The sequence below is a fragment of the Salvelinus namaycush genome, chromosome 36 (assembly GCF_016432855.1).
Source record: "Salvelinus namaycush isolate Seneca chromosome 36, SaNama_1.0, whole genome shotgun sequence".
Classification (NCBI taxonomy): Eukaryota; Metazoa; Chordata; class Actinopteri; order Salmoniformes; family Salmonidae; genus Salvelinus; species Salvelinus namaycush.
Window position 1 is genome coordinate 9,538,281 of NC_052342.1, and position 12,741 is coordinate 9,551,021.

Sequence of the window (12,741 nt, forward strand, 5' to 3'; positions counted from 1 at the left end):
CCATAGACTTACATAAACACCTACACTGAACACAACCCCATGAACTCTACCAAAACCCCCTAGACAATACACACACCCTAGACTAGACAAAAAACACACAAACATCCCCCATGTCACACCCTGACCTAACTAAAATAATAAAGAAAACAAAGATAACTAAGGCCAGGGCGTGACAAAAACAGTGGCGGTCGGTGTTGTTTAAGGTGAGGGAGGATGATTCGTTTTTTTATAAACATTGCCTTATTTCTATTACAGCATATTGTATGACTGTCCTTCATATTTCATTCACCCAGCTCAATGTAACATCGATGGGTTTAGGCTACTACATGATGCTCGAATTTTCCCTGTAGCCATCATGAGGTTGCTACAACCTTGCCTATGAATAAAAAACTAATGTTTTTAGTTGTAGTTTTTTAGGGGATCAGCTTTAATATTGCAGATAGATTGTGGTTCCCATCAATGTAATTGTCTGCATCATTTCCAATCACCCATATATATATATTTTTAATTACTTTAAATTATTATTATTATTTACCCCTAACCCTACCACCCCTTCCCTAATTGGAGTAAACTAATGGACAAAAACACTTAGGCTTCTACTTCCAGTTTATACATACTTTATACATTTTACGGACACAATATATTTTACAATAGTTCTATTTTGTTTGTTTTTATTCCCATCCTTCAGCTACCTTCAACCCCTCCCATCTATCTCTGAAGACAATCCAGTTTTGATCTATTTTTGCCATATATTTTTCAACTGTGCTGTTTCACAAAGGTTCAGAACCTATCTACATTTTACTGACTCAGTATATTTTACATTACTTATCTTGTTATTTTTCGTTCCCCCCTTTTCCCCCCCTTTACCCCCACTCAACCCCTCCCATCTGTCTTTGTACACCATCCAGTTTTGATTTCCATTTGTCATATATTTTTCAACTGTGCTGTGATGTTTCACAAAGGTTCTGAACCATTCTATTCTCATAGTTTCTACAGATGTAAATTAAAGATAAACATTTTTGCTAAGATTATTATTATATTATTGATTGATTGACTATGACTTTTTAAATCCCCCAGCAGTGCTGTTTTCAGAGTTACCTCCAGGTAAATGTTACAATGCTACATACGGACACTACCAAAACAAAATATCTAATGATTCTGTCTCATCGCAGCAAAATCTGGAGAGCTGGGATGGTGTTATCCCCATATAACATTCTATTGGTTACAAGAATTTTGTATATTCATTTAAATGGAAAAACTTTTGAGTCCAGAGTCATTTTGTGTATCAGTTCATAAACCATGTGCCATGGAATCGGTACATCAAAAATCTCTTCCCAACTATTTTGTAATCTACATATATATGGCTCAAATGTCAATATTTTGATCCTTAAATTAAACTGGTATACTTTTTTATTCATCACAATTTTATCTAACCAATTTTGGTCTTTAATGCAGGGCCAACAGACAAGCTCCTTACTTTCTCCCGCTTCCATTTGCCTCTTCCATTTTTGCAGTAATGCTGTAATTAGTTGGTTGTAATTTTGAGTAGAGCAGACATTTCCATATATTTTTGTTAGCTGCATGTGTGACAACTCCACCAGTCCTATTTATGATATCATTTACAAAGATTATACTTTTTTCTTTTCTTTTTAAATATATATTTCAATTTTTGCCTAAATGACATACCCAAATCTAACTGCCTGCAGCAAGGATATGCATATTCTTGGTACCATTTGAAAGAAAACACATTGAAGTTTGTGGAAATGTGAATTGAATGTAGGAGAATATAACACAATAGATCTGGTAGAAGAAAATACAAAGAAAAAAAACAACCGTTTTTTTTCTACCACCATCTTTGAAATGCAACAGAAAGGTCCCTATTCCAGCCATCACTCTGGTTGTAATTCCAATGGTGTCCACAAGATGGCAGCAGTGTATGTGCAACGTTTCAGACGGATAACCTGAAGTATGAGCGAACCACATGACATTTAGTGTGAAGTCACCCAGGTAGATTTGGGCAAATCGTGAAGGAGACATTTGCATTCATATTACATTTTTCTGCAAGAATATCAGCAAATCTGTATACTTGGACTTTGATTTAGCTTTTCCATTATTAGTAGCCATATTATAAGTTCAACATTTGCAAAACAACCAGTTTTCATAACTCTGAATATTCTTATAATTTCTGTCCAAAAGGAAAAGGCATGCTGCCACAATAGGTTAGCACCTATAAGCACCAACATATACAGGGTTTCCGGATACTCCCGTAAAGCCCAGCTCATTGGCTATCTAGCTAGCTTGACCCCGATTGGTGCTTATTTGACAAAGCTACAGTCGATCAAATGAAGACCGGCCGCGTCATCGGCGTGCCATGAAGGCGTTGCTCTCTTACCAAATTTGGTGTCCTATAGGATATACTACACCCCTAATGATATAGTGAAGTCTGGTTACGTTCTAGGATCTCTGAGGAATACACACGAACGTGATTTGACTGGTTGAAACAACGTTTAGGGTTAGATTTTCACAGATTCCTTTCTTTGCAAATTGAACGAGTGGAAATACAAAATCAATTGTGCTTGCTATATTGACCTTTTTAGGATATGAAAAATAATTTTATCTAACAAAACGACACTTCATTTAATCTCTGGGACCCTTTGGATGATAAATCAGAACAAGATTTCAGAATGTAAGTACACATTTCACCTTCAGAGGTGAATTTATCAAACCTATTGCGGTGAAAAAAGTGTTTTGTTGTTAGGAGCTCTCCTCAAACAATAGTATGGCATTTTATCACAGTAATAGCTACTGTAAATTGGACAGTGCAGTTATATTATCAAGAATTCAAGCTTTCAGCCGATATAAGACACTTATATGTACTGTGGTAAACCGTGGGGTGTTGGGTTGAGCGTGCAGAGATTAACACAGAGACATGGAGGTTTTAGTCCGCAAACTCAACTTTACTAGGCCATGAAATAAACATAACAAAGAAAATCACGTAGCTTTGGCTCTGTGTCGGTCTCTTCCGGTCCTCTCCCGCGATGTGCCACAGTGCTCCTTTTATGTGGCCTCCACAGGTGGTTGGCACTTTCCCCTAATTACCTCTACTTGGAGCTATCCGTGTCGAGGTGCCCAGCTCGTGTACTCCCAGCAGAGGGAGCCAACGTCGCATCACGTACCTCCCCTCTATTACCACCCCCCGGGTTAGACCTCCTGGGATACCACAGTACCGACATTTGTTGTTTCTCTAAAATCTGCGATGGTGACATAAGGCGCTGCATGATTTACAAATGTCCCGTTAACGGGACGCCTATCCCTAAGAATCAATTAGTATATTTGAGTTTAACCATAATATTTGTTGTAATATTTGTTCTGTCTTTTCTGGTGGATTAAACTGAAATTGCAACCAACTTTCTATGGCTTGTTTTAAAAATAGCGATATTTTGGAGATTATTTCATCTTCAAATAATCGAAAGTGAGAGGTTGTAATCTGAATAAAGGGAAAAAGGCCATTCTTGAACATAGGGTGAGACATTCGTACTAATCTGCTAGAGAACCAGTTTGGATTTAAGTATAACTTTTGTATGACTGAAGCCTTTAGTGAGATGTCTAATGCTTTAATATTTAATAATTTCTGACCTCCGAATTCATATTGATTACAGTGCATTTGGAAAGTATTCAGACCCCTTGACTTTTTCCACATTTTGTTACCTTACAGCCAATACCACCATTAAACTACTACCATTACCCATACTACCTCTACCATTACCATTTTGAATAATAATCACTGCAATAATAACAACAATAATAACAATAATAATAATAATAATAGCAAGCGTTACTGCTTATTGGTAAAGATTTAGTTACTCAGTGTCAGTGTTTTGACTTCTATACTGATATCAGGTTTAGTATCACAATACTCGATACCATCACAATAATTGATACCGAAACGATACCAAAACGATACCACAGAAAAAAAGAAAGCATACAGTGCATTCAGAAAGTATTCAGACCCCTTACCCTTATTCTAAAAAAGTATTTGTATTTTTATCTCAGCAATCTACACACAATACCCCAAAATGACAAAGCATAACAAGTTTTTATAAATTTTAGCAAATGTATAAAAAAATGTAAAACAGGAATACCTTATTTACATAAGTGTTCAGACCTTTTGCTAGGAAACTCAAAATTGAGCTCAGGTCCATCCTGTGTCCGTTGATCATCCTTGAGATGTTTCTTGATTGGAGTCCACTTGTGGTAAATTCAATTGATTGGACATGATTTGGAAAGGCACACACCTGTCTATATAAGGTCTCACAGTTGACAGTGCATGTCAGAGAAAAAACCAAGTGAAGGAATTGTCCATAGAGCTCCAAGACAGGATTGTGTCGAGGCACAGATCTGGGGAAGGGTAGCAAAACATTTCTGCAGCATTGAAGGTCTCCAAGAACACAGTGGCCTCCATCATTCTTAAATGGAAGAAGTATGAAACCCCCAAGACCCTTCCTAGAGCTGGCCGCCCGGCCAAACTGAGCAATCGGGGCAGAAGGGCCTTGGTCAGGGAGTTGATCAAATCAAATCAAAGTGTATTTGTCACATGCGCCGAATACAACAGGTGTAGACCTTACAGTGAAATACTTACTTACAGGCTCTAATCAATAGTGCATTAGGTGAACAATAGGTGAGTAAAGAAATAAAAACAACAGTAAAAAGACAGTGAAAAATAACAGTAGCGAGGCTATATACAGTAGCGAGGCTATAAAAGTAGCAAGGCTACATACAGACACCAGTTAGTCGGGCTGATTGAGGTAGTATGTACATGTAGATCTGGTTAAAGTGACTATGCATATATGATGAACAGAGAGTAGCAGTAGCGTAAAAGAGCGGTTGGCGGGTGGTGGGTGGCGGGACACAATTCAGATAGCCTGGTTAGCCAATGTGCGGGAGCACTGGTTGGTCGGGCCAATTGAGGTAGTATGTACATGAATGTATAGTTAAAGTGACTATGCATATATGATAAACAGAGAGTAGCAGCAGCGTAAAAGAGGGGTTGGGGGGGGGCACACAGTGCAAATAGTCCGGGTAGCCATTTGATTACCTGTTCAGGAGTCTTATGGCTTGGGGGTAAAAACTGTTGAGGAGCCTTTTTGTCCTAGACTTGGCACTCTGGTACTGCTTGCCATGCGGTAGTAGAGGGAACAGTCTATGCCTGGAGTGGCTGGGGTCTTTGACAATTTGGGGCTGGGGTCTTTGACACCACCTGGTGTAGAGGTCCTGGATGGCAGGCAGCTTAGCCCCAGTGATGTACTGGGCCGTACGCACTACCCTCTGTAGTGCCTTGCGGTCGGAGGCCAAGCAATTGCCGTACCAGGCAGTGATGCAACCAGTCAGGATGCTCTCGATGTTGCAGCTGTAGAACCTTTTGAGGATCTCAGGACCCATGCCAAATCTTTTTAGTTTTCTGAGGGGGAATAGGCTTTGTCGTACCCTATTCACGACTGTCTTGGTGTGTTTGGACCGTTCTAGTTTGTTGGTGATGTGGACACCAAGGAACTTGAAGCTCTCAACCTGCTCCACTACAGCCCCATCAATGAAATGGGGGCGTGCTCGGGCCTCTTTTTCCTGTAGTCCACAATCAACTCCTTAGTCTTGGTTACGTTGAGGGATAGGCTGTTATTCTGGCACCATCCGGCCAGGTCTCTGACCTTCTCCCTATAGGCTGTCTCGTCGTTGTCGGTAATCAGGCCTACCACTGTTGTGTCATCTGCAAACTTAATGATGGTGTTGGAGTCATGCCTGGCCATGCAGTCGTGGGTGAACAGGGAGTACAGGAGGGGACTGAGCACGCACCCATGGGGGCTCCAGTTTTGCGGATCAGCATAGCAGATGTGTTGCTACTTACCCTCACCACCTGGGGGCGGCGCGTCAGGAAGTCCAGGATCCAGTTGCAGAGGGAGGTGTTTAGTCCCAGGATTTTTAGCTTAGTGATGAGCTTTGAGGGTACTATGGTGTTGAATGCTGAGCTGTAGTCAATGAATAGCATTCTCACATAGGTGTTCCTTTTGTCCAGGTGGGAAAGGGCAGTGTAATAGAGCAATAGAGATTGCCTCATCTGTGGATCTGTTTGGGCTGTATGCAAATTGGAGTGGGTCTAGGGTTTCTGGGATAATGGTGTTGATGTGAGCCATTACCAGCCTTTCAAAGCATTTCATGGCTACGGACGTGAGTGCTACAGGTCTGTAGTCATTTAGGGAGGCTGCCTCCGTGTTCTTGGGACAGGGACTATGGTGGTCTGCTTGAAAGATGTTGGTATGACAGACTCAATCAGGGACATGTTGAAAATGTCAGTGAAGACACCTGCCACGTCCTGGTAATCCGTCTGGCCCCGCAGCCTTGTGAATGTTGACCTGTTTAAAGCTTTTACTCATGCCGGCTACGGAGAGCGTGATCACACAGTCGTCCGGAACAGCTGATGCTCTCATGCATGCCTCAGTGTTGCTTGCCTCGAAGCGTGCATAGAAGTGATTTAGCTTATCTGGTAGACTCGTGTCGCTGGGCAGCTCACGGCTGTGCTTCCCTTTGTAGTCTGTAATAGTTGGCAAGCCCTGCCACATAAGACAAGTTTCGGAGCGAGTGTAGTATGATTCAATCTTAGCCCTGTATTGACGCTTTCGCTGTTTGATGCTTCGTCGCAGGGCATAGCAGGATTTCTTATAAGCTTCCGGGTTAGAGTCCCGCACCTTGAAAGCGGCAGCTCTACCCTTTAGCTCAGTGCGAATGTTGCCTGTAATCCATGGCTTCTGGTTGGGGTATGTACGTACAGTCACTGTGGGGATGAAGTCCTCAATGCACTTATTGATAAAGCCAGTGACTGATGTGGTGTACTCCTCAATGCAATCGGAAGAATCCCGGAACATGTTCCAGTCTGTGATAGCAAAACAGTCCTGTAGTTAAGCATCTGCTTCATCTGACCACTTTTTTGGCCACTCTGACAGAGCTCCTCTGTGGAGATGGGAGAACCTTCCAGAAGGACAACCATCTCTGCAGCACTCCACCAATCAGGCCTTAATGGTAGAGTGGCCAGACGGAAACCACTCATGAGTAAAAGGCATATGACAGCCCTAAGTTTGCCAAAAGGCACCTAAAGGACTCTCAGACCATGAGAAACAAGATTCTCAAGTCGGATGAAACCAAGATTGAACTCTTTGGCCTGAATGCCCAGCGTCACATCTGGAGGAAACCTGGCTCCATCCCTAAGGTGAAGCATGGTGGTGGCAGCATCATGCTGTGGGGAGGTTTTTCAGCGGCAGGGACTGGGAGACTAGTGAGGATCGATGGAAAGATGATCTGAGCAAAGTACAGAGATCCTTGATGAAAGCCTGGTCCAGAACGCTCAGGACCTTAGAATGGGGCAAAGCTTCACCTTCCAACAGGACAACGACCCTAAGCACACTACCAAGACAACGCAGGAGAGGCTTCGGGACAAGTCTCTGAATGTCCTTGAGTGGCCCAGCCAGACCCCGGACTTGAACCTGATCTAACATCTCTGAAGAGACCTGAAAATAGCTGTGCAGTGACGCTCCCCATCCAACCTGACAGAGCTTGAGAGGATCTGCAGAGAAGAATGGGAGAATCTCCCCAAATACAGGTGTGCCAAGCTTGTAGCGTCATTCCCAAGAAGACCCGAGGCTGTAATCTCTGCCAAAGGTGCTTCAACAAAGTACTGAGTAAAGGGTCTGAATACATATGTAAATGTGATATTTCCGTTTTTTTTATTTTTATACATTTGCAAAAATGTATAAAAACCTGTTTTAACTTTGTCATTATGGGGTATTGGGTGTAGGTTGATGAGGGAAAAAAAACATTTCATCCATTTTAAAACAAGGCTGTAACATAACAAAATGTGGAAAAAGTCAAGGGTTCTGAATACTTTCCTTTAAGATGAGTAATGCCTGGGATGCTTTAGATATTTCCTTAACAAACACATTCCCACCCTGATTCTGACCTTTGATCAATAGCTGTATTCCCACAGAGCAGAGTGAAACAGATGATTATTTATTGGACCATAATAATAGTAACAACAATGATAATGGTCATTGATAGTGATTCGTCAAGATTAAACCCCAGCTAATTCAATAAATTAGAAAGTGTCTCACCCACTGTTAGCTTTTTAAAGCTACACTCTGCAAGATGTACATATCATCAAAAAGTAGGCCAGTGCCACCAACATTTAAGACTGGTTTGGTGGGGCTCTGACAGTGTCACGAGCGTGAGGTAGAGCTGCAGCCAGATGTTAACAGACATGGAGTCCCTCCCAGTGGCCCTTGTCAGACTTGTTCAGTTGTACATGAGAAACAATGCACAATTGAAGGAAGCAGGTTCTAACATCCTGTTTAGGGAAGGCCAGAGTCTTGACTTTGGAATGGAGCAAAGTAATACACCTCACAGGTAAAGCTCAAAGTTAATCTGATTGCGCTTTGTCGGCTATGCACCTTTAAAAAGGCAATGTTCCTGCCTTCGCGGAGACCATATTCACGGTAAACACTGCATATGTCGGTGCATAGCTGCAAAGCCCAATTGGATTGAATCCTGGCCCTACACTTTTTAAAGTGAGGATTCACTGATATGATATCATTTGTTGACATTTTCTAAAATTGTTCGAATTCCACAGTGCACTGTGTGTGCACATTTTTTACATGATTTGCATGAAGATGCAAGTAACGACTATTGCGTCAAATCCTCTAGCAAGCACATATCTGGATTTAGAATGCTAATTCAGTAGATCTATCCAGAAGTTCTTTAGATCGGTTTTTCAATCTGCTAGGGGCTCACATTCTTCATACGGGGGAAGTGAATGTCTGCAACCTCAATACTATAACAACAACATTCTCAAGCAACCAGTGTAAGGTCATCTGGGTGCGTGACACTCGTATGAAAACAAAGAAGAATGGAAGACGTCATCAATAGCATTCTAGCTGCTTTACACTCATCCGCTTCATTCTTTTTCTTCCACAATGAGCTGACATCACCAATCCCATAGAAAAAAAGCAATAATGAGCGTATTTGAATACGGTTGAAGTCGGAAGTTTACATACAAATCAAATCAAAGTTTATTTGTCACGTGCGCCGAATACAACAGGTGTAGACCTTACAGTGAAATGCTTACTTACAGGCTCTAACCAATAGTGCAAAAAAGGTGTTAGTGATCTAGAATTTTTTTCCCTCTGGTTGCACATTTAACATGTTGATAGAAATTTGGTAGAACTGATTTAAGTTTCCCTGCATTAAAGTCTCCGGCCACTAGGAGCGCCATCTTTGCGTGAGGGGTTTCCTGTTTGCTTATTTCCTTATACAGCTAACTGGGTGCGGTCTTAGTGCCAGCATCTGTCTGTGGTGGTAAATAAACAGCCACGAAAAGTATAGATGAAAACTCTCTAGGCAAGTAGTGTGGCCTGCAATTTATCACAATATACTCTACTTCATGCGAGCAAAATCTAGAGACTTCCTTAGATTTCGTGCACCAGCTGTTTACAAATATGCACAGACCGCCCCCCCTCGTCTTACCGGAGTGTGCTGTTCTATCTTGCCGGTGCAGCGTATATCCCGCTAGCTGAATATCCATGTCGTCATTCAGCCATGATTCCGTGAAACAGGATACTACAGTTTATGATGTCCCGTTGGTAGGATATTTGTGACCGTACCTCGTCTAATTTATTGTCCAATGATTGCACGTTGGCGAGTAGTATTGACGGTAACGTTAGCTTTCCCAGTCTCCTTCTCCGGGTCCTGACCAGGCATCTGGCTCTTTGTCCTCTGTACCTTCCTCGCTTCCTCTTGTAAATAACGGGGATGTCGGTCCTGTGGGGTGTTTGGAGAATGTCTTGTACGCACAAGACATTCTCCAGATGCTGACAGATGCTGGCACGTCTTTGTAGCAGAAAAAATCTTTGTCTAATCCGAGGTGAGTGATCGCTGTCCTGATATCCAGAAGCTCTTTTTTTCCGTAAGATACGGTTGCAGAAACATTATGTACAAAATAAGTTACAAATAACGTGAAAAATAACACATAGCACAATTGGTTGGGCGTCCGTAAAACTACTGCCATTTCTTCCGGCACCTTAGCCAAATACATTTAAACTATTTCTTTTCATAATTCCTGACATTTAATTCTAGTAACAATTCCCTGTCTTAGGTCAGTTAGGATCACCACTTTATTTTAAGAATGTGAAATGTCAGAATAATAGTACAGAGATGTCACGTTCTGACCTTAGTTCCTTTTTTATGTCTTTATTTTGGTTTGGTCAGGGCGTGAGTTGGGGTGGGCATTCTATGTCTGGTGTTCTATGTTGTCTATTTCTTTGTGTTTGGCCGTGTGTGGTTCTCAATCAGAGGTAGCTGTCTATCGTTGTCTCTGATTGAGAACCATACTTAGGTAGCCTGTTCCCACCTGAGTTTGTGGGTAGTTGTTTCCTGTTTTGTGTTTGTTTTCACCATTCAGGACTGTTTCGATTTTCGTTGTTATTTCACTTTGTTATTTTTGTATTTTCGTGTTCTGTTCTATTAAAGTAACATGGACACTTACCACGCTGCATTTTGGTCCGATCTTTCTTACTCCTCGTCAGAAGAGGAAGATAATCGTTACAAGATAATTATTTCTTTCAGCTTTTATTTCTTTCATTACATTCCCTGTGGGTCAGAAGTTTACATACACTCAATTAGTATTTGGTAGCATTGCCTTTAAATTGTTTAACTTGGGTCAAACGTTTTGGGTAGCCTTCCACAAGCTTCCCACAATAAGTTGGGTGAATTTGGGCCCATTCCTCCTGACAGAGCTGGTGTAACTGAGTCAGGTTTATAGGCCTCCTTGCTCGCACACGCTTTTTCAGTTCTGCCCACAAATGTTCTATAGGACTGAGGTCAGGGTTTTGTGATGGCCACTCCAATACCTTGACTTTGTTGTCCTTAAGCCATTTTGCCACAACTTTGGAAGTATGCTTGGGGTCATTGTCCATTTGGAAGACCCATTTGCAACCAAGCTTTAACTTCCTGACTGATGTCTTGAGATGTTGCGTCAATATATCCACATAATTTTCCGCCCTCATGATGCCATCTTTTTTTGTGAAGTGCACCAGTCCATTCTGCAGCAAAGCATCCCCACAACATGATGCTGCCACCCCCGTGCTTCACGGTTGGGATGGTGTTCTTCAGCTTGCAAGCGTCCCCCGTTTTCCTCCAAACATAACGATGGGCATTGTGGCCAAACAGTTATATTTTTGTTTCATCAGACCAGAGGACATTTCTCCAAAAAGCACGATCTTTGTCCCCATGTGCAGTTGCAAACCGTAGTCTGGCTTTTTTTATGGCGGTTTTGGAGCAGTGGCTTCTTCCTTGCTGAGCGGCCTTTCAGGTTATGTTGATATAGGACTCGTTTTACTGTGGATATAGATACTTGTGTACCTGTTTCCTCCAGCATCTTCACAACGTCCTTTGCTGTTGTTCTGGGATTGATTTTCTCTTTTCACACCCACCTTCCTGAGTGGTATGATGGCTGCGTGGTCCCATGGTGTTTATACTTGCGTACTATTATTTGTACAGATGAACGTGGTACCTTCAGGCATTTGGAAATTGCTCCCAAGGATGAACCAGACTTGTGGAGGTCTACAATTCTTTTCTGAGGTCTTGGCTTATTTCTTTTGATTTCCCCATGACGTCAAGCAAAGAGGCACTGAGTTTGAAGGTAAGCCTTGAAATACATCCACAGTTACACCTCCAATTGACTCAAATGATGTCAATTAGCCTATCAGAAGCTTCTAAAGCCATGCCATCATGTTCTGGAATTTTCCAAGCTATATAAAGGCACAGTCAACTTAGTGTATTTAAACTTCTGACCCACTGGAATTGTGATACAGTGAATTATAAGTGACGTAATCTGTCTGTAAACAATTGTTGGAAAAATTACTTGTGTCATGCACAAATGACTACAACCTAAGTGTATGCAAACTTCTGACTTCAACTGTATATGAAAAATGCATAGTACTTGGTAAAAAAATATATATTTGGAATTTATTCCATTTTTCATTGCTTTCCAAGAATGAGATCCCTTCTGAAAGATGTGCGCTGCTTCTGCTCATAATTTATATTTTTTTAAATAATTAATTGAAATTATTAATAATCAAATTGATGGCTTTAAGTTGCTATAGGCAGTGATTTGTACACCCTTTTTTGCATGTAACACTTCACACACAAAAATGGACACTCAGTCCATTATATTTATTTATCAAACAGTATTGACTTTATTTTCATTGCAAATATATTTTGTTACATGATTACATAATACATCTAATAATTGGGTTTACAGTGTATTTTTTAAAACATTTTTTTTGCCCTTATTATAAGCTGGCACATTCTCATTTATAACGACTTAGGGAAGATTTACAGAGAACTGTAAATTAAAGTGTTGCCAATATACCGTAATTTGTGCAACCAACAAATTGCTCAGAATTGAGGCATGGTGGGAGAACAATGCTGATCCTAGAGGTCAGGGAGGGAGCAAGACTGGCCTGATTACTGACGGAAGGGCTGATTAAAACGTATCATCCCACCACCCTCCCTGCAGCTATGCAAATGTAGATCTGTAGCTCGAGAAGTTATCTGAGGAACTCACATTAATCACCAATGGGTATGGCTCACAGTTAACTGTTCATTAAAAGAAACTGGAACAAAGATGATGGGGTGTGCCTTTCA